Source organism: Sminthopsis crassicaudata, chromosome 3 (assembly GCF_048593235.1).
Source record: "Sminthopsis crassicaudata isolate SCR6 chromosome 3, ASM4859323v1, whole genome shotgun sequence".
In the NCBI taxonomy this organism is placed as follows: Eukaryota; Metazoa; Chordata; class Mammalia; order Dasyuromorphia; family Dasyuridae; genus Sminthopsis; species Sminthopsis crassicaudata.
In genome coordinates this window covers 34,563,108-34,586,623 of record NC_133619.1, presented here as the reverse complement: position 1 = coordinate 34,586,623, position 23,516 = coordinate 34,563,108, and the positions used below count along the sequence as shown (strand labels likewise).

Below are 23,516 nucleotides of genomic sequence, written 5' to 3'. Positions count from 1 at the left end.
CCCCTAAATCAAAATGTCAAAATACTCTTTGAAGCTTTGTAACAATTATTATTGACTGGACTTTCTGAAAGAGCCATTTAAAGTTGGAAAAGGAAATGTTTGTGATATAATTACTTCTTAGATATTGAAATTAGAAACTGATTTTATTGTGGTACTTTGATAAATGCAAAGGTTGTAAAGACGATTTTAACAAATGTGTAAATTCTTCAATCTTCGTATGTATGGATTTCACTAAGATGATAGTTTTTTCCTGTTCTAATCACCTGTCTGCTTCTTACAATTCTGACATACATGAAGCCAGATATATAGACATGGTAGAGATTAATAAATCTGCTTTACATCTATTTTTAACATGGGAATTCTTAACTAGTGAATTTTCTGTGTGCACTCAAATAGAATTATTTTATAATAAGCTTCAAATGAACATTTCTTAATTTTGTCCCCACTCTGTGTTGCGAACTTTAGAGAACACTGAGCTCCAGGCCCTGCTGTATATTTAGCCTCATGTTCCCGATTTGTAAAACGGTGATAATAATTTTTATCTGGTAAAATTGTTTTGACTATAAAATCGAGAGAGTGTTTGTAAAATGCTTTGCAAACTTTAAAGTGCTGTATAAAATGCTAATTATTATTGTTATTATTTGCTAGCACAAAAAATGTTGTCATGGATATTTTTCTGTTTTTGGATACAGGGCTTTTGTGTTTGCCCAGGGTCACACAGCTGGGAAGTGTTAAGTGTCTGAGATCAGATTTGAACTCGGGTCCTCCTGAATTCAAGGCTGGTGCTCTATCCACTGCCTCACCTAGCGGCCCCCTATTTTAGCCATTTTAAAAAATAGTTATGTTGTGTTGATGTATTTGTTTAAGTGTAAAAGATTTCAATCTTATATTAAAAAATTGTTAATTTCAATTTTTGTGATTGCTCTTGTCCCTTATTTGATTACCCCCTCCCCCCCGCCAAAACAAAACAAAACTCAAAAAACTCAAAAAAAAAAAAAATGCTTCTTTCTGAGTTCTCTTCTCTCCTGACAGAGAACATATGATAATATGATAGACATTTAGGACAATACTAATTCTTTAAGGAGAGTGGGGGAGATTATCTCAGACAGTCCCCAAAGATCATTCATTTTACAGATGTCTGCATCTGCTGGTGTGCTTTCCTGTAGTTTTAAGGTTATGTAAAAGAAGCTGGCCCATATCTTGGGCCAGGACCATTGGAGAGCTTGTGAACTTTTTGTTTTGCTAAAGGTTTCTTTTCACTTCTTTGCTTCTCTTCCTCAAAAGCTCCCTGGTTCTGAGCCCCGGACAGCCCAGGGGAATTCTTTAGATGGGTGAATATTTAGATAACATTGGTTTTCTTTTCAAAAATTAGATCTGGAATGAAAGAGGCTCTCTCTCCTCCCCATTGCTCTTTTTTTTTTTTTTTTTTCTTTTAAGGTTTTGAAAGTGTACTGATAAATTACTGTCACTTTTCAGTGACCACCTTCCTTCCTTCTAGTCATGCTTTTTCTTTTAACAAAGTGTATGTAAGCAAAACAAACCAATTATTTGGCTGTCTGCCAAAGTATGCTGCCTTCATTTACTCGAGTATAGATTATAGATCTCTGAGGCCATCAGTTCTTCTTTACATTTTAGATAAGGAAAATGAGGCAGCCCCAGAGTTTGTGACTTGGCTACTGGTACATGATGGTGGTGAAGTAAGGCTGGGTTTAATTTAACCTAGTTCCTCTAGCTCTCTCTGGTCAGGGTTTTTATAGTACAGTGCCACCTTCCCATCCAAAGTCAAAGTTGATCCTAGCATTCCCTGATCAAAGTTCTGATATCTTTCATTGTTATTTTCTTTTATTATGTTGTGGTTGTTTGTTTTCTCTCCTGCTGCGTACATAGCTTTGTGTGTTCATAATGTATTCTTTCCAAGTGTTCTCAAAATTTTTAATTTCTCATTTCTTATGGTGTCACAGCATTCCGTTGTATTTATATACCACGAATTACTTGTCATCCTCCAGTTCTAGGGCACATGTTTACTTCTGTTCCAAGTTTTTGCTCCCATAAAAAGTTAATAACATGTATTTGTTGATATAAAACCTTTTTCAATGTCTTTGGTGTATACTTGCCTAGAAATTATCTTGCTTGATCAAAATGCGCTAAGTTTAGTGACTTTTAAAAGTAAAACTTTTCCCCAATGGTTTCACAATTTCACCAAATGAACAATACCATCACACACTAATGTTTAGTGATGTCGCCTTTGTCATTGTACTAAGGTGAAATTTCGGAGTTTAATTTTGCACTCCAATACATCTAAATGGTCAATCATATGCTTGATGACCAATATTGAAGGAAAACCTATTGCCTTCCAAGTTTGTGGCTGGTGCGACATGTTTGCTTTTATCAAGCTTAAATATGTCCCTTTACGACTTTTACTAATTGCTTCAAATTGAGCCTTTCTGAGAAGAACACAGGGGTTTCATTCTGTTTTCCATAGGCCCTGAAGGCCCCTTCCCCAGCATTTTCCCTTTAGAGTAGACACCTCTAGTTCTTTCAACTGTGGGGGCTTTAGGAGCCCTCTGCCTGATGGATGTGGATTGCATTTCTTTTGAAACTGGACTTATGTTTTGGCCACACAATGGCTGGGAAAGAGCTCTTTGTCTTCTAAATTTGCACTTTACTCTTTGTGATTATATGACACAAGTGAAATCAGCCACAGGGCAAAAAGAATGCTTGCTTTGGAGACCTTGGGGGCCAGGTGATTTCCAATGAGAGGTTTGGGCCCAGCTCTGAACCTGGATTTCTGCCTAACGGAGAGCTCCCGCTGCCTCTGTTGTGTAAAGTGCGCTGGCTGCCCTCGTGAGGTCCTTAGGAGAAGCGTTTGCACAACTATTTGCCCAAAGCAACTGTAGTTTATCCTTCTGGTGATTCTAGCTGGAAGTTGTGAAATGCCCTGATTTCCCAAGAGTGGAAGTTGGGGGCCCCAAAGCTTCACCCGACTGCATTTGCAACTGGTGCTTCTGAGTCGGTCAGACGGCCGGGGCCCAACGCTGGGGGATAGGGATTTAAGCCAGGCAGAGTTGCATGAAGTTGCCCGCCTCGCCCCGGGGTGCCAGGGCAGCTGATCTCCCTGATTTTCCTCCGGAGAGACTGACCCCCTGGGCGCAGCGCAGCTGCACCCACCCTGCCGAGCCCCCGTGGGGAAGAACAGTGGGCTTCTTCTGTAAGCCCAAATCCCCAAATGAAAAGCGGCATTGTGTCGGAAAATAAGCCTGTAATTACAGAACCTGCTGCCTCTGTAAAAGGAATTAAGGTGTATCTTTTGGAGGGGATTCTACTGGCCTCAGGGGCAGAGCTGTTCTTTTGAAGGCTCTGAGCTGAGGAGACCGTGGGATTCGTGTGGTGGGACCGAGACTGAACGGCCTCCGCAGCCGAGCTACACTTAGAATTAGGGGTGGCCGAGGAAACTAAAGCGACTCCATTTTGTCAGCGGGGCCTCTTGCCCTTGCCCTTCTTTACGCTGGAACTCCCACCCGGTCTGCAGGCTTCCTTTGTGCTGAAACAGCTAGCACCTGAAATAGGCCTTTCCCTTGGGGTGGGGCTGCCAGAGGTCACAGCCCAGCAGCCAGAGGTGCCCAAGCCCCACTCACCTCCTGCCTCAGTTGAAGTTTGGTCCTAATTCCTACATTTCTGGTTCTGGTTCTGCTTTGTTCAGGTACATAAGAAATAATAGGCCCAGGGCCACAATAGAAACTAGATGGGGGCCAGGCGGAGCTGCCTTAGTTCTGTCCTCTCCCCCCTGTTCTCTTTGGTTATTGGCTACCTTCTAGTGTCTCCGGGCAGTTTGCTAATCCTGTTTTGTTTGTTTTTGGTGGGGACTCTAACTCTAAGGACCTCTGCTTTCTCCTTGCGTAGCCCGGGGCATGTTCTCTGCAGGCCCCAAGTTAAAAGTGAGCGCCCTTTCCTGGGGTGATCCGTCTTCAGCCCAGGGGGGATGGGCCGGTCCGAGGCCTGCGGGCAGCTTGCTCCCTGGGGGAACGGGGCTTCCAGAACTTTCCGGTTAGACCTTGTGGGCTCTTGGCACAGTTTTCAAGAACTCGCCATCAAGTCTTGTTCTGGGACTTTTCTTGAAGGACTTGCAGATAAATTTGCTTTTACATGTCAATTCTGTAATTTAATTCAACTAACAGTGAAGCTTTAAGTTCTGGGTATTGCTTTTAGGTATTCAGGAACACTGATTAAAGAGAGCCTCCCCTGGAGTAGCTTACATTCCTTGGGGCTGTAAGTCACCCCAACTGCGAGGTACACGATTTATCGATTGAGCTAGTGGGGATTTGGGGCCGGGGAGAGACTTGACCTTGAAGAAAACAAAGGGATTAGAAGATAGAGCTTCCAAAGAAATCCTGGCCGAAGGTGCAGACGGCGGAGTGCCGAGTTCTGGGAACGTCCCTTTGTGACGGGATGTGGCCATGTTAGGTGGCAAGGAAGCATTGCCTCGTCACTGCTGGAATCACCCTGGTCACTTCATGAGACTGGCTTGGCAAGAAAGCTAGAACTCTGTGTTCTATTCCTCAGACTCCACCAGCCCCAGATACTTAAGGAAGCAGTGTGGGGAATGATAAAGAGACAGCTTCACATGTGTGGTACTGAACTCTTTAATAATGTCGTGATGCCCACACAGCGGGTAAAGCCCCCAAACCGTGACGTCTCGCGTCAGACAGTCAGGTGTGAATGCCCATTGGTCTAGATCACTCTACGTTATTCTTGTGAGAATTTAATGGGAAGTTTTGGGGTCATGAAAGCAGAGGGCTTTGTCCACAAGATGAAAAGTTGTGAGGAAATGAAAAAGAAGAAGAATTGGAAAAGGTGTTTGGTATGGCTGGTAATATTAGAATAATTATATATTAATTGTGAAAGAGGTCAGATGGCAGACCCAGAGGACTAGGGTGTGACTTCAGAGAATTTTTTTTTTTTCTTTTTAAAGAAGTTTGTAAAAGGCTTTAGTCATATAATAGCTTATGGGGAGGATGATCAAATGGCAGAGTTGTGAACTAGTTTTAAGATTGTAGAGGAGGAACCAAAATTGGGGAGAAAAGAATGAGATATTATTTCCTAATTTTTATTTATTCCAGAGTATATGCGTTCAACTCTTGCAGATATTTATGTACTGTAAAGCCTTAAAACGTCTTTGCCACAACATCATTACTGCTTTGCTTGTTGTAGTTGAATATATTTGTGAGACAAGTAAAATAGTCTTTTAAAAAAACGTGAACTTTTTGATTTTCAAGTTTTTGATATTATTCCCTTCCTCTCTTCTCATATCCAACATCCTCCTCAGTTCCTCATTCTTTTTGTAACTAAATACATCTTTAGAGTTTGTTTGTGGAACATATCTCTGTTCCTTCTTCTTAAATTTTGGTTTATTCCCAACTATCTGTATTGACATAGCTTGAGTTCCATTCTGTGGCCTTTCCATTTGTCTTGCAGTTAATTGCATAGTTGCATATTTAGCCAACTTGGCATCTGGCTATCCTTCCTTCCCACGTGCGATATCAGATTTCCTCTTCCTGTATACGAATTCTAAAACAGTCCCTGATGAGGTTTTAACCTTTGGGAGTAGATCCAGAATTATGCTCAGGACTCATAGAGTTATCCAGAGGTTGGGAAAATTTGAGGTTGAAGTTCACAAGACTAGTAACCTGCGTAAAGTTACTAGTGTTTACAAAGTGAGACCTTTCCTCCCCTGTTATGTATGGAAGTTAATTCACAAAATGTAATTTTGCATTTGATTTTGTTGTGTAAGATACTGTTTCTTGGTGAAGTAGAACTAGATCTCTGTGAGGGAGCTGTGTCAGCTCAGTTATAGCCCTAACCTTGTTAACTCCCTAAATCACCTCTGGCAGGTTACCTATTTCTTGTGCCTTTTACCCAACTATAAAGAGATCTCTATGATTTTTGATCTCTTCATGTTCTGAAGAATCTGTGATTTTTTTTTTTTCAACTGTGTAGTCAGGGATCAAATTTTTTTTGTTTTGTTACATGAATACATATTCATTAATGTTATTCTCTTCTATCCTCTCCCTCCCCCCCTCAACTGGGAACATCACTACGAACTAGTTGGATTTTTTTTTTTTTTTATCTTGCATCCAAAGGCGGCAACTACAAAAATAACGTTTCATTGAGACACTTGGTCATTTCTTATAATACTACAAATTTAATTTATATTTAAATCAGCTTATATTTTATGACTTGAATTCAGTACTTAGGATTTTTATACTGTTTACTATTCTCTTTCTAGATATCCCTGTCTTTTAAAATTTTTTTTGTGATTCTGCTTTCGTTTGATTTTCCCTTTTGTGCTTATCTAATTCCCTTTTGGGATTCTTTGCTGCCTTACAAATTTCATCCTCCCTCACTGTGGACCTAAGCCAGACTTTGCACTGGGATCTTATTCAAATCAGATCTCTTCAGGACACCTCTTTAACTCTTATGGGTTTTAATTCTTTCTTTCTTTCTTTCTTTCTTTCTTTCTTTCTTTCTTTCTTTCTTTCTTTCTTTCTTTTCTTTCTTTCTTTCTTTCTTTCTTTCTTTCTTTCTTTCTTTCTTTCTTTCTTTCTTTCTTTCTTTCTTTCTTTCTTTCTTTCTTTCTTTCTTTCTTTCTTTCTTTCTTTCTTTCTTTCTTTCTTTCTTTCTTTCTTTCTTTCTTTTTCTTTCTTTCTTTCTTTCTTTCTTTTCTCTTTCTTTCTTTCTTTCATAGTTTTTATTTACCAGATATTTGCATGGGTAATTTTACAACATTGACAATTGCCAAACCATTTGTTCCAATTTTTCCCCTCCTTTTTCTCTCTTCCCCCCCCCTCCCAACCATATGGCAGGTTGACCAATACATGTTAAATATGTTACAGTATAAATTAAATACAATATATGTATACATGACCAAAACTGATTTGGTTCATCTCATTGTTGGAGAGGGCCACATCCATCAGAATTAATCATCATATAGTATTGTTAAAGTATGTGATGATCTCCTGGTTCTGCTCATTTCACTCAGCATCAGTTCATGTAAGTCTCTCCAGGCCTTTCTGAAATCATCCTGCTGCTCATTTCTTACAGAACAATAATATTCCATAACATTCATGTACAATAATTTGTTCAGCCATTCTCCAATTGATGGTATCCACTCAGTTTTCAGTTTCTGGCCACCACAAAGAGGGCTGCCACAAACATTCTTGCACATACAGGCCCCTTTCCCTTCTTTAAGATCTCTTTGGGATACAAATCCAGTAGCAACGCTGCTGGGTCAAAGGGTAAGCACAGTTTGATAACTTTTTGGGCATTGTTCCAAATCACTCTCCAGAATGGCTGGATCAGTTCCACCAACAATGTATCAGTGTCTCTGTTTTCCCACAACCCCTCCAACATTCCGCATTATCTTTCCCTGTCATTCTAGCCAATCTGACAGGTTTTAATTATTTCTTAAGAGGACTTTCAGATATCTGTATCCATACAAGTCAAATGCACCTTCTTCAAAAGAGCACTTATTTTAGCTTCTCTCTCTTTTTCAGGTTACCTTCTTTTTGTAGCTTACCTATTTTTATTGCGGGAACCACCATCCATCTTGTCACCAAAGTTTGCAACCCCAGAGTTGTCATTCTTACATACTTTCATCCCTTGTATCCATTCGGGTTGCCAGGTTTTATTGTGGCTGTCTCCACAACACTTCTCTGATACATCTCCTTATCTCCACTCAGGGGGCCACAACTTTAATTCAGGCCCTTATCACCTCAGGACTGGGCTGTTAAAATAGCCTTGGGTCTCTTTGCCACACAGCTGCCAGAGTAATTGGAGCAAGAGGTTTGGAGTAAGGACGGGACAGAATGTGAGGTAATCTGCTTATTGGAGGGAACACACCCACTGATAGCACAGATGTGGAGTCTGAACCTGGATTTGCTATTTACTGCCTGAGCAATTTGAGGAAAATAATGGGATCTCTCTAGACTTCTTTTATAGGGGATGAAGTTGGTTTTATATGTAAAATATAGAAGTGTTCTCAGGTCTCTTATAGCTCTAAATTCTATGAGGCTTTTTTTTTTTTTTTTTTTTTTTAAATGAACCTTTTCTCAGCAGAGAAGGTTGGAGGGTCCCTCAAGACATGAATAATAGGGTATTTTAGTTTCAAAAGGTTAACCCTAAAGGCAGATAATCAAAGTTATGCTGTCACTGAAGGAATTAAACATTAATCTGAATAAATGAAGTGGATTTTCAACTAATTGATTTCATTTAATGTAATTGATGAAGTATATAATGAAATCTCATGATTAATGATGATAGGGTGTATGACACAATTTGATCTTACCTAGTGGAATCTCCTGTGGATTCCATTTTTAAATTGTTTAATATAAATGTTATATACCCTTAATATCATGCTTTCAAACATTTCAGTTGCCACGAATTAATTTTTCTATGCTTAATAAAAATAAAAAAAAATCAAAGTGCTATATTGACATTGTTTTGAAAAGAAAAATGCAAAATTCTTTGCTCAGTAGACCATTGGAATTGGTTGAGGAAAAATTAATTTGGAATAAACTCCCATATTTTTCTCTTTACCTTAATATGAGATGTTTGCTCTTTATGCAGCTATTTAAAAAACTATCAAAATCAATAGGTGTTATTCTGCTTTAAAGGTTTGCAATAAAACATTCTATTTGATTCTCACAGCAAGCATGTGGCAGTCTTAAGTATGTCCATATTTAGCCAAAAAAATTGACACTGATGTTAACAGCCACTTAAAGTCCTAGTCACGTGTGGCAACAAAACATGTCCTCTTCCAACTGTACACCAGCAGCCTTCTATCCAAACTTGCATTTAAAATTCTGAAAATCAAGGTATTCTAGCCCATCTTGCAAATTATTTTATCCCCAGTTATATTCACGATATACAGAGGAAACAGCAGATTCCTTTATCATTTTATTGTATGTATTGAGCAGTGGAATACATTTTTTGAATGTGTAAATAGACTTTTTCCTGGGGTCTTTCTGTCCTGTCTGGCTTTCCCAGTGTGTGAAGTCTTCCGTGTTTTGGGAGGGGGTGGGCTCCTGCACCCCAGCTGCCTCTGTTTCTTTCATGTCAGAGGGAGCCGGCTCTCTTTATAACTCACTCTTCATGTTCTGCATCGTTTGTGTCGCCCCATCAGGGTCTCTTCTGCCTTTTTTCCAGAAATGCATTTGTTAAGCCTTTACTCTCTGCCAGACACTGCCCAGTGCCCAAATCCAAGCCAGTGAGGCGGCCCTGCCCTCCAGGTGGGGAAAGGGAGGAGGAGTGTTGAGGACCAGGGTTGTGTGCCAGTGTGGCTCTTCAACCAAGAAGGGCCATGGTGGATCCCCAGGGAAGTTCAGGCTCCCAGGAGACTGCCGCTCTGGCCTCCGGCTGCAGCCTTTCTGGCGTGTTCTTGGGGTGCAGTGAGCATTCTTACTTCAGATTAAGAAGGGTTGCAACGAGACTGGCAAATGGCAGAAAGCTGGCGGACAGTGATGGCATAGCCAGACAGCCACATGGAATCTGGTTTGGTTTGGAGCTCCCTTTTATGGTGAGACGTGTGTTGCTCGCTGTGCTCTTGGGCAACTTTCAGGCCTTTTCAGTTTGTTCCCTACTCTTACATCATTGGGTAGCAGGGTTTGTTTAGGCTTTTTAGATCCTCACTGGTTAAAAAAATCTTTGGCTACTTTGGGGAGGTATTGAAGTGCTCATTGTGGAAATGGAAAAAATGCTGAATGAGCGGGCAGTTGCTGTATAGGCACAGATACAACTTTTACTCGTCCCCTTTGAAAATTGAACTATAAATTGCATTTGTGGTCCAGGATTTCAGATTCCTGGTGTTACAAAAATAAAATTTCCTGGGCAGGAACAGTTTTAGTTCACTTTGAAGAGTGATTAGGAAAGCTAGCTACATTTGTTGAATCTGTGTTGATAGCTAAATGTGAGTTTTGGTTTCATAGATGTTTAGAATGAGAAAGCATTAAGTGCTAAGGTATGTAAAACTCTCCTCAGCTAAGGGTATACAGAAAAAAGAGGGTTGATTTGTCTGCTTTCAAAGAGCTCCCATTTCTATAGAGAGTTGTAGGAACTCAATAATACAGTTAATAGAAGCTAATTTATTTGTGCTAAAGTAGAATTTGGTAGACTCTTTAAAACTTGATTGTTTTTTAGTCTTCATGATCTTTATATTGCAAAAATTAAAGTTTCTTGTCCCTTCTCCCTATTTCAAATCAGATGTGCTCAAGCATTTGTTTTGATCAATTAAATTAGATCAATTAAAATAAAATTGTTTTTGAGAAAATTAAATCAAAATAAAGATGAAACTCTTTCAGGTCAGCCAGGACTATTAGAAATTTTTACAAATGATTTCCCAAAGTGGTTCTTTATGTGTTCTTAAAAGCCCCCCCCCCCCTTTTTTTTTAATGGTTGAGAATTTTCATGAACCTAATGGATGCCTGGCAAAAATGTTTGCAAAATACTTGTAGCACTAAATTAACACAGGTATTTTCAGAATAAAAATAAAACATTATTATTTTGTAAAATGCTTTGTCCCTATAGGAATTTGCTCATAATATGGCTTAAATTTCCCCCTTTGAATTTAGTGTATAGGCAGACTCCCATTTCCTCATGTGAATAAGTGATTCCTTAAAAGCATAAGTTTAGATGCAATAACAACACTAGCCAGAGTTATTTTATAGGAATAGTGTTATAAATGGGAGATAGGCTTTGGGATGGCCACCACTTGGGCTTTAAAAGCTTATATTATGATGGTGGGGGTAAAGTGTTCCTTTTCCCTTTTCTTCCTTTCCTTTTCTCTTGTTTCTTCCTCTCTTTTCTGATGGGCAGAACTCACTCTGTTGATCATTTAGAGATCCTAGGGATCCTCAAACATCAACAGAAAAGTCAGCCAACATTCAAAAGAAAAAAACACAGAGGAATTTTCTCCAGCCAGGCTTAGAGCACAGCATCAGGTGGAGACTCAGAATAAAATTCTGTCACGTGTAGCTGGCACGATGAGACAGAATGTTTTATAAATAAGAACTGTCCACTTTCCTCTCACTAGCATGTGTTTGTTCTGTGCTTTTTGAAACAGTATTTTTGCAATAGACACATCAGGAGTTTAAGGTATGGCCAGCTGTTGTCTTCGAGGAACATTACTTGCCACTGACCTGTGAGTAGGTATCTTATGTATCATTGTGAATCATGTTCTCTTCACAACCATAATGACCTGGGCTTGGAGCACTGGGACATTCTGGTTCCTCAGCATTTGGTTCTTGGTAAAAGCAATTGAAGAGAAAGAAATGGGATTAGCCCAGGGTCCCTCCTTTTTCTTGATTTTCCCTCCCGTTCTCCTGAAGTTGGCAGAATTGCTCCCTGCCTGATGCTGGAGAAGGGCACATAACCTGTGTGGGACATAGAGTGAACTTTTTGGAGGGTTGGCTGACACTGATGGCTGATGATGTTCCTTTATGCACAGTTTCCATTTACATAATGTACTGGAGTGGAGCATTTATTAAGCACCTGCTAAGTGTTGGGATTACCAAGACAGTCCCTGCTTTCCTGAAGCTCCCCACAGTGAATGGAGGAGGATGTGATCCAGTCTCCCCTTCCCCTTCTCCTTTTCCCAGTTCTGAGAGGAGTGGAGAATCTTTCCCTAGGAGAATGCCGATGTCTAGGGAGACCCTGAAGTGTCCCTCCTTCCCTTGGTGATCTGCATTTCTGAGTTTCAGGGCTGAAGGAACTTGCTATGAAGGCCTGTTGAAATCTGGGTTTCCTGATACCAGGCTCTCTCCATTCTGGCTGGCCTTCTTTGAAGGCACTAATTGTTAATTGATAGGCTTTAAAAAGCTTTATTTTTATTTTTTTTCCCAAGCAGGAATTTAGGAGCAAATATTTCTGCCTTTTCTGTCTTCTGTTTCTCGAGTTTCCTATTTTATTTCTGCTCATCCCAAGGGCTTGTCTTCCTAGGCTCCTCAGGATTTCCCAGACTTGTACTCCTCCCCATGGCGGGACTGGTGGGTGCCTCTGAGGAGCTGGCTCTGATCCCCAAGAGGAGAGATAGGCTTGTCTCTGTCCCCTCCTCCTTGGACAGGGGCTTTTTCCCCAGGAGAGGAGCCTATCTGCCCAGAGACACCTTCCTCCCCCACTTGGGCTGAAAGCCTCTGACTGTGCTTGCCTATGGAAAAGCCCCAGCTCTTTCTTCCTGGATCTGGGCGGGGCATGGTTCTTTCTCTCAGCTAGATGGGGGTGATGAAGGCTGCCTCTGTCACTGATCTCTTCTGCAGAGACCCCTAAGTGTTGCATCCTTGCCCAGCAGCAGCAACTGCAAACTTAACCTGAATACTTGAACCGAGCCTTGACGGAGAATCCTTTTGTGGTGTGACTAGCACATGGATTTGAATGTTCCTACTTTGTGTTTATTTAATGCATTGTACGTTTGTACTCTAGACTTTGCCATAATTTATGTAGGACTATACAGACGAGCTATCTATGAAGAAGCTGAGGGGGAAGCCACAACATTGCTTTGCTCATTTCTGGTGTCAGTGCAGTGGTGGTTGAATTTATATGTGCATAATAGAGCCCTTCTGAATAAGCTTTTTTATTTATCTAAGTGTCCTAGAGCTCAAACCTTTGAATAGTATGATCTGGCTTTTGCAAATCCATCAGGCCCGATTTAGACTCATTCTTTTTCTCAGGTTCTTCATTTGTCCCCAGATAGATTGAGAGCCAGGCTAGCCTAGATTATTTACAAATTCACGGGTCCAAACTCAGATAATGTGACTGTACAACCAGCATTTAGGTGAGGAGGGAGTCCCTGAAATAGCTTAGGTGGGTGGGGGTCAGGAGGTGCTCTGGACACATTTGATTTCCAGATAATAAATGGCAACCCTTTCTTTAAAAGCTCCAATTTGGAGCAGATTGTGAAATCCTTCCAAAAATAAGCTGCTTTAGAAAACTATTGATTATAATTTCACCTTTTACAAAAATTGGGCCTCCGTTTGAACTTTGTAGTGTGTAAGACATAGATCTCTTCAGGGACTTTGTGGAAGCCAGAAGCCTTCTGGCCAGCTTTTCTTCCTTACTCTGGGACCCTGTGGCCCTTTTCCCTCTCCTCTTGGCTATGACTTTGCTGCATTTTCCAGCTAGACTTCACCCGGCTTTCCCAGCCACCATCAGCCAGTGGGAACCCTCCTGCCTTTGATCAGTGCTCATTTCTGGCCCCTTGGGTTCCTCTTGCTTCTGGGGCCAGGACTATTGAGATTGGAGTGCCCTAGAGAGCCTGTGTTGGTGAATATTTGTTTATATAATAACACAGAACTGGAGACTTGATGCAGGATCACAAAGATCTTGGAAATTTAAAGAATTGGCTTGGGGATAAGAATTTGACATTTTTTTTTGATGATTGATCTAAAGTCTTGTGTTTTTTTTCTTCCCTTTGGATACTTTCCAAGTATGAGGCTGGTATATGTTGCTAGAGAGAAATTTCCCTAAAGGGGGGAAAAAACCCAAACTGGGGGTTTAAGTGATGCAAGTTGCCAAGACAGTGTAATGTGATGCAGTGACCCCAACAAGGCACTGTGCTCTCCATTAAGAGGACATGTAGACTTAGGAGGTGATTGGCCATTTTCTTCTCCAGCTCTTTTTATGGAGGAGGCAACTAAAAAAGAGTTAAATGGGTTCAGGGTCAAAGGACTAATCAGTTCTAGCCACAGTTTTATCCAGCCAACCCAGTGACATATTAACTTATTAGAAAACTGCAAATTTACATCATTGATGTTGGGATAATTTCTATTTATTTGTTAAGCAGCTCCCAGTGACATTTTAATCTGCTTAGGGCTCCATGTTGTTTTGCATGCTACTGAATGACTTGAATGGGCTACCTTGGAAAATAGTGGTTTTCCCCTAGATGCCTTATTTCCTCTGCTGAAGAGGATATTCTTTTTCAGGATAGATTGGCTAGTCCATCTAGACCTCTGTAGACCCCCTTTAGCTCTGAGATTCATTTATTTTTTAAATGTCTGACTACCAGATAAATGGGATGTTGTTTTATCTGCTTGTTTGTAATTTTTTAAATTTGTTTTTAAGAACACTGAACACCTTATTTTCTTTTTCCTTTAGTATCAACTCCATGTGATTGGAAGTACCAAATAAGTTGAGCTTCCCCACATCAATGTACTGCCAATGGTAAGAGAATTCTTTCTAGTTGAAAGCAGAGTATGATGATTTATATTTAAAATTACTTATACAAAACAGAAACTAACTTTATAAATTTTCTAAACATTTGCCAGTTTTTTCTTAAGTGGAACTTATTGGAAACTCTTCATTTTAATTTGAAGAGAATGGAAAAAACTGATATTTAATGATGATTTTAATTATATTTTGAAAGTTGGGTACATCATTTTAAGCTTATAAATGCAGTTTTCTGGTCAGATGTTAAAAATTGTATTATTCACAGTGGCTCCTCCTAATTTTATTTTTTCCCTCCAAATTTAAATTAAAATTAAATCCAAATTTAAATTAATTATTCCCTTATTATTATGCTTCCCTAATAATGGTCAAGATCAACTTGTCATCTACACAAATTCCCTATGTAGTCTATGGGAAAGTGAAAAATAAGAGTTTGTGACTGATCAGATGCTATTTTGCTAGTAAAATCCTTTTCCATCCCATCTCTGTCTGATTTGTAGATTTGGTGAGTGATTGCAAGGCTAAACTTTGAGTAATTTTTAAAGGGAAATTCTTTTGATGTAGATCAGCTCTACCCCCAAACAGGAATAAAACCTTTTCTGTGCATGGGGCACAGTTCCTGCCTTGCATAATTTGATCTTTTATAGGGGAATAAAAATTTATTGAACATTTGAAAGCAAGAACTGCCCAAATTGGATGTAACAAAAAAAGGTGGGAAAACAGAGAGTTTTTAGAACACCAAGATTTCTTGCATAGCTGCTTGAGTGATCCCAGGATGACCTAATTTGGTGATACTGCATGATTCTCTGGAGGAAAAAATGAGGGAGGGGGGCTATACTTTACCTATACCTATATTGTCCTGGTTGGTCTGTTTTATTTATAGCACAATTCATTATGAGCAAAGTTGAGTTCAGACTTACTCCTTGTCATCAAACTATCCTTCTAATAAATCCCAGCTACCACCTAGGGAGTAATTTTCTTCGATGTTGTGGTTGCCACCAAATGGTGAGCTTTTACTACACTGAACAAATTGACCATATTTATATTAGAAATATTATCGACAGTAGATAGCATTTTGCAGTCCCTTTTAAAGCCTGTTGCACACATACATACCACTGATAAATTCCTGCTGTATGCTCTGGCAGAGTCTACCAGGTGAACAAAACTTCAAATTTGAATTTGGTACTTGATAGCTTGTCTGTCATGGAGGATCGGCCTACCTCAATTTAGTGAGACTTTGTGCTATTTGTTATAGATACTTTTTGGGCTAGCCAGCATCTTAAGTTACACATTATCATTTTTTCTTCTATAAAATATAATTTTCTGGGAAAATAACTTATGAGAAGTACATTAGATGACATACAATGTATTAGATGAAATTCTTAAATTCATACTTTAGTCAAGAAGTGACTTTTCTGGGGGATTTCCATGATTTAATCTTTAGAAGCATTTAACATATGTTAACCATTAAGTCAAAGACTTCTTGGGGTGGGGGTGCTTTTCCGTGAAGCAGAGGGGGCATAAGATGATAGGTAGGAATCCTAAAGAACTTCCAGGGATTATGCATTTCACCCAAGAAAGTGAGCTTTGGGGGAAATGTAGACTGCCTTCATTTTTAAGACAAACCCAAGAATTGCTCCTCCTTATTCTATTCAGACCAATAGTAACCCTAGACAGTGAGCAGTTACGTTCTAATGAGTTCCTCTCCCATGCTGTGGTTGAGCCAAGGTCAAGATCAGATTTAGGATCTAGGAGGAAGGGGGAATGGGTTATATCTGACACAGTGTGATGTGACTAGGCTGCTGCTGCTGAATTTTTAATAAGTAATAAAATTTTGAAAACAGCTGTCAAATCTCTACTAATGACAGGGCTTTTCTGAGAAGTTTTTGGGTGTTAGCAAAAGGCAAACGGTTCAAGAAGAAAAGCAGCTTTTATTGTCACATCAAAGGATAGGAGAGGAATTAAATGAGTTGAAATATCATTGACTTAATTTCTGTCTTGCTCTGTTTGTGGTCTTTTTAGTTGATTTAGTTGTCTATATCACTTTTATTTTTATTTATTGAAAAATGAACTGAATTTTTCTTTGAACGGGATCAAACACTAGAATCAGCTTCATGACTTCATTTTATGATGGTTCTTCTCTGCTGTAGAGATCGTTCCTCCCAGATAATATCATTCTCTTTGGGGGTACTTAGGGGAGGTATAGGACCTGGGATTTCTTGGTTGTAGGAAATTTTTTTTTTCCTGAGGCAATTGGTGTTAAGTGACTTGCCCAGGGTCACACAGCTAGGAAGTATCTGAGGCTGGATTTGAATTCAGGTCCTCCTGACTTCAGGGCTGGTGCTCTATCCACTGCGCCACCTGGCTGCCCCCATTGTAGGAAACTTTTTACCTGTGTAGTCACCCTGTGCTCTAGCTGCTTCTCTTTACCTGGAACACGTTAAGTGACTTTTCCCAGACCCCTTATGTGTCAAAGATAGAATTGGATCCCAAATCTTCAGCGCTGCGTTCTGAGCCTGCTCTTTGTCCTTAAAGCTCTGCTGCCCTTCAGGATCATCCTAACATCATAAACTGAGAATTGGAAGACGGTACCTGAGAGAAGAGAAAATCTGTGCTGGCATTGCATGGATGAGCCACCTAAGACCTTATACCACTGAGTCTCTCAGTCAGAGGAGGTAGATCTGGAATTAGAATTCAGAGTTTCCGATTCCAAATTCATTGCTTTTTTTTTAAGGAGGATCCAGAGGGGGAGTTGCTTTCTGTGGTCCTGTGCACTAACTTGCTTTCTTTAATTTTTGTCTTCAGAAAGACATGTGACTTGTTTGGTTAATCTGTTGAAATATTGTGAGCTGATGAATAGTCCTGTCAGTAATGGTCAAAAGAACAAACAGCACTTTCATTGGGCATAGAATTGCATTTCCTGAGCAGGTTTTTCATTAGTAAGATTAAAAACTATTGGATGATTAAAAATCCAATCACTTCAATGTATGGAGTATTTGGGATTCTCAGGAAAATATTTCTGTGATAAGGGTGTTAAAGTGACATTTGATGTATGAAAACTAGTGAGATTTCCATTTCTGTTTAGGCCCAGTTTCCCTACTTTTTCAGCTTTTAATGCTTTTTTCTCTATTTTCTGTTCTAGGCTTTCTGTTTTTGAGTTTGTCTGTTGAAATCTGACCTATTTCTCTATCATATTATTATTGTATTATGAATTGTAGGGTACTTGAAGAAAACTAAAATTCTTTTTCCTATATTAGAATATCCTTCCTACACGTATGTAGCTTTGTTATAACAGTAGTAAGAGCCAGTCTTTATATATTGCTTTCATTGATTGGCAAAATGACTTCCTTTCCTAATTCCTTCCCTACCCCGTCTTTGATAGCAGGGAGGGTTTATAGGTATGAGGGAAAGTGAGACCCCAAGCAATTACTTGACCTACCCACAATCACAGACCTAGCAAATTAGATGTCTGTGCTTGGCATTGAACCAGAACTGTCGAATCCTGAGTCTTGTGTGTCTTTTTTGTATCATCTGGTAAACTATCATTGTCTTATTAATAAATTCATTTTACCTCAATTTTCAATGACCTTGCCCCCCACTGTCAGTTATGTTAATACTTTGGACAATAAGGAAAATTAAATTAATACACATGGATAAAAGCAGAGAGATTTTTAAATGTGTGGGAGTTGTACCAAAATGACATTTTGGCAAATTGAAAAAATGGTTTGATATCTAACAAAAGATTGTCAGGTTCTTCATTAAAAATGTATGGACAAACTGACAAGATTCCAAAGGAGAAGTTGAGCTTTCTCCAGAACTAGAATTTGTTTGGTTTCTCTGATGTCCTAGAAGAAATTGGTTAAATAGTAGTAGTTAAGGCAATTTATTTAGAAAAACCACTGGAACTTTTGAGAAGGCTATCCTATCAGAAAACCAATATGTCTTTTATGAAGAGTTAAGACAAACTCTTTGAGGTTGATTATGGATTTTATGTTATTGTTTTTTTAATCAACATAAGATCCCACAGTGGGATGTTATATTTCCTATACTTTCCTAACATTGTGGGATTGTAAAGATGTAATCTCTTATTTGGGAAAGCTTGCTTTTTCTCTTAGTACCTCTGACATAGCCTCTGTACATGTCTCAATAGATGGGAAAGGTGGGAGAAAAGGAATGGCAGTCAGAACATTTCACATTGCCTTTTTCTGAGGGGTAATAGCTTATTCCATGATTTTTTTCCTGTAGGTATTTGATATCCTTATTTCAGGCAAATGGGAAATTAATTTCTCAGTGCCCTCAATATTTTATTGTGTGGTAGCATTGATGTCTTTGTAGGCTTCACAGAGTTCCCTTGTTCTTTCCCTTCCTGCCATTTCATTTTCTCTTCTGCTTCTAAGTCTTGTCATCCTAAGGGCCTGTTTCCTCATCTCACACAATGGGAACTATGTTAAAGACCAGATACAGTGATTGCACTGTCACCCATGGAGAAAATAGTTGAGTGAAACCTTGACATAGTTTTCCACTGAGCATTGTCTTCCTTTCAGTTTCAACCTCAGATTGTTTTGAGATTCCCTAGTTGGTCTAGTCTCTTGCCAAACTTTTCTATAAATTTATTTTTCACTAGAATTGCTCATTTTTCTTTTTGAAGTTTTAAAAATGGCTTTGTTCTGCAGTGAGTTTATTTTTTTACAGTGGTGTTGCCATTGGAAGTTATTTCCCTCTCCTTGCCAGGAGATTATACTGGCCCAAGCTGTTTCTAGGTTTTTTTTGCTTCCTGGAATTTCTGATCTGCCTCAGTTAAACATCCTTGGGAAATGCTGAGAGGCTGTGTTTGGGTCTGTTTTTCTGCCATCTTCCTTCCTCTCTTCTGTCTGCTTCTTTTGGGGAGGATTATAGTAGGGGGATGTTTGTGTTATTTGGTATTTTAAGTCTAGCATCTCAACTCTTTGAGAAAGTTTCTCTGATATACAGACAGGTATGAGGCTTCTGTGTAATCTTTGAGCCTTTCTTTGATCTTTATAATTTCTAACTCCCAAACTCTTTTCTCCAGCATTTTCTTGTCTGTAACCATATTTGCCACTTTATTTTCCAACTTTTAAATTACATGTTGATTGACTTGTTATTTTACTTCCTCCCCACCCTTGACCCTGTAGGTGTGCAGTCCCCTGACACTGCCTGACCTTTGCTCTAAAACGGATTATGTCTCTCTTTGTAGGGCCGCCTCTTAGCCAAATAGCAGTTGTGGCTTGCTCCCACCATAATCTTCCTCCACCCTGATTTTGCTGTGTCAGATGAAGGAAGTCATGGGACCTTGCTTATCGAACTTGTGGATTTTGTTATTTAATCCCAGTCAAGCCTTGTAGCCCAAGCAGTCTTCCTACTACTTCGTAATTGAGGGCCCAATGATCTTTCCGGCATTGTCCACAGCCTGTCCCGGATCTCTTTTTTACCCGGGCACATGCTCCCCTTCCCTCATTCTCTCAGAAAGGAATACCTCATTAGACTGAGGAGTCTCCCTCTTTGTCCTACCTAATGTTTCAAAACCTCTTGACATCATCATTTTCTTTTCATTTATCCCTCTGAGAGAGTTCTTGCCAGAACAGAATTAGTCACAGTAAAAGGAAAAAAGTGTCATGTCGCCTAGCAGCAGAATGAGAGTGGACCTCTCCTCACCGAGGTTCCCAAGCCGAGGAGCATCTCCACCTGTTGGCTAGATAGGAATCTCACACACTTGGCCTTTCCTTAGCTTCTTCAGGATCCTCTCCAACTCAGATTCTGTGATTCTGAGTTTATTTTACCTTGTAATAACTGACTGGAAGGAAAACTTGAATTGGGTGATGACCAAGGAAATAGAGAAGAGTATGAGGAACCCAGAAGTAGCCTGGGAGGAGGGATTGAAAGGAAAGGGCCATGGCCTATAAGGTTCAGGCCGGCAGGCAGACACTAAAAGCCACCACCCGAGAACAACTGTCTCTCCTCCTTAAAACAGCCATGGCTCCCTCCTGATCCCACCCTCTCAGACCAAGCACAACAAATGTCATTCCTCTTGTAGGATTGCCTTTCTAGTTCTGAAACCCTCTGGTGTCTTCCTTAAATCTTTCTTTTCCTTGTCCCTTATGATCTTGGGGCCTTTGGCCATCTTCATCACCATTATCAGTGCCTGTTCCATCATAAGTGTTCTCTTGCATAGATCATCACATCTAGAGCTGAAAGAGACCTGAGCGCCTTCATTTTGTATTATCCCTCCCCAATCTGAAATTCCCCTCATTTTACAGATGAAAAAAACTGAAATCCAAGTGGATTCAACAAATGGCTTAAGGTCATACAGGTTAAGTTGGGATTCTGACATTGAAATGTCTTTCCTAATTCTTGGAAATGTGAAAATATTCAAATATCTCTTTTTTGGGGGGAGAGCAAAATTCTTTTTTCTTTCTTAATAAAAAGACAATGTAGGTTAGACTCAATTTTTATTTAGATAAGGGGAAATAAACGCAGAACAAGCACAAGACCACGGGGGCTGCATCTATATACTTCTTTGTCATCTGATACAAAATATATGATAGTTTCATAGCTTAAACCTCATTTTTTTGTCTTATGATAGATTAGAAAAGATAGCAATGCCCTTTGGCCATTATCGACAAACTGGACATTTTCACAAATATTCATGAGGAAGAAAGAATATCTATCATTAAGGTATTAGTCTGGATTAAAGCCTAATTTAAAGAAACTTGAGTTTGTTTTCTTATATGTGGCAACTCAGGCTAGATGAGATGTAATAGAGATCCCTTGGGGATCTGCTTATTGAATAAATAACTTGCCCCTAAGCTTGTCAGTTACATGTTTTTTTTTTTGCTCCAAAGAAGCCTGCCTTTGTTCCTAGCATTCACCCAGTGATCCTGTTATCTTTTTATTTAGAGGAAAGAATTTATTGTCTTGAGAGAGATGAGCCTCATCCCTGACCATATCTGGTTATCATGAATTCTTATTAACGAAGCCTAGATTAACCATCTCGTTCAAACAGATGACCCAAGAAAAATGAGCGTTCATTTATTTGATATAAAGCTTGACACTGTGTTTTGAGTGAATAAAATTCTGTTTTAGTCCAGTTATGTTATTCCAGTTGAAGTTAAGTATAATACTGAACCCTTGCAGCAAGTAGTTTTGTTTAGATGCTTATATAAACTGACAACACTTAAGATATACTTATGGGTAATAGATGGGGAACATTGTCCCTGGGAAATAAAATGCAAAAGAATCTCTGTCTGCTTCTTCCTTGGGGATGTAATTTCTAACTCCATGGTAGTTTTCTTTTTGAGGGAGATGCAAGTTAATCCATGAATCAATTCCTTAAATTGATGGATGAAAATGGCGGCTCTAAATTGAGAATATCTGTAGTATGGTTTTGGGCATTGGTAGAAATGGGCCTAGTAGGAGAGTTGATCTCAAGGCATATGAAGTATGGGGAAATGAGAACCATACTATACTCTTTCAAATCAGGACATATTATTTACTATAACTTAGCCTGTGGGATGGGAGAGTATCTTCTTAGAGGAAACTGTAGGAAACATTACTTCCCACCCCCTAAAAAAATAAACTTTTAATGAAAAGAGGGGGGAAATTTAGCTATGACATATGTATTAATATTAAATATATGAAGGGCATTGTTTGAAAACAAAGGAAAAGAGTTCTAAAACTTCAAGAAATATACGTTATCAAAAAGTTTTTAAAACTGGGGTTACAAGACACAGATGGGAACCCATTCTTTCAAAGCTGATATTCTTACATTATATGCTCATGGTACTGTGATGAAAGGACACTCCCCCAACAGATGTGGATCACAACCCATCCCCATGTAGAATGAGAATGAGGTGAAACAATTATTTACTTCAAAGGACGTTGTGTTTTTTGATTAGTGAGAGTCAACCTACATGGCTTAGAAAGACCTCAATCACTCAGTCACTTAGAAAGTTACTTCAGCGTCTCGCTGGTAGTGGCGACTCCTGGATATATGGGGCCAGTGGAAGACAAGCTCTTGGTATGTTCCAGAACCACAATCATAGACTTGCCAGTTGCAGGCCAGTTCAGCTAGGAAAGGAGCTCCATCTGGGGCTAAGAGCTATTTTTTTCAGGGACAGTTCAAAAAGGCTACCTCTTTAGGTGTAGAGGGTTTTCCAAGGGGGTGTGACATTGATGAAATCCTTAAAGAACTCAAGAGTAAATGATTATTCTAAACCTTAGAATATCCATTTTCTAAAAGATACATCTTATTTGAAAGATAACCAGTGATAAAAACCTGAGAAAAAATATTAACCTTCTGTGCTACTGGTTAATTTTAAGACAGTAGTCCTTGCTTTGTACCTTTTTCTAATAGAACTGAAGAGCATTGCAGTAAAAATTGTGGATCATCTTCAAATTTATGACTTGGGAAACTCATTGGTTTTCATAAAGATTACTAACTAATTAAATTAGTAATGAAGACTACTAGACAGCTATAATTGGGGACAAACCTGGGATTACAGCCAGTTTTTATGCTTTTTCTCTATTATATCTATAGGAAGAAGTTGCCAGGAACCAAAACATGTGAAAATGTCTTGGATACTAAATCTGTAACTGTCCTTCCCCCCCTCCCCCCTTAGGATGTGTAGAAAGAAATTATCTCAATAGGAGATGGAAATAAGTTTCAAAAAACTGCCAGCTGTTCCCATTTGTAGTAGCCTGCCCAGCTTTAAGGTGGGTTTAACGTAGAGTTGTTACAATGTTAACTTGGGATAAAATAATTTAGTAGGGAACACCTTGGTAAAGATAGACAAGAAACATTTGGGCAGTCTATTTAAAAAGGATCCTGTTAATATTTCTATGTGAAGGATAATTCTTTTAATAGCGATAGCAGCTTGCCTTTTTATATTTGTTTGACCTCATTCCTTTATGAGGTCGCAGGGATCCAGTGGGATGATATGGCAGCTGTTAAATCCAGACAGTGAAGTGAGTTATGACTGAAGTCCTGTGTATATGGTGTATTCCTCAGAACAGAAGTCCCTCAAGGATGTGTTTATCTCTAGCACTCAGCCCAATATTTTTTTCACATAGGTAATAGGTAATAATTAATGTTTGAGATTGGTGGCAGCTAGGTGGCGCAGTGGATAGAGCATCAGCCCAGAATTCAGGAGGACCCGAGTTCAAATGTGGTCTCAGACACTTAACGCTTCCTAGCTGTGTGACCCTGGGCAAGTCACTTAACCCCAATTGCTTCACTCCCCAAAAAAATTTAGATTGAATTCATATCTGCAATATCTGTTCTGTAGACAGAT

General features: G+C 39.3%; 1 protein-coding gene across 5 annotated transcripts in view; it reads left to right on the top strand.

The window, feature by feature from the left end:
- Positions 1-23,516, top strand: part of TBL1XR1 (TBL1X/Y related 1) — a 135,136-nt gene that overhangs the window by 40,927 nt on the left and 70,693 nt on the right. For all 5 annotated transcript variants that reach the window (XR_012487689.1, XR_012487688.1, XM_074298228.1 and 2 more), the window contains exon 2: positions 14,140-14,205. The gene's annotated coding sequence lies outside the window, so the exon portion shown is untranslated. The remainder of the gene's footprint in view (positions 1-14,139; positions 14,206-23,516) is intronic.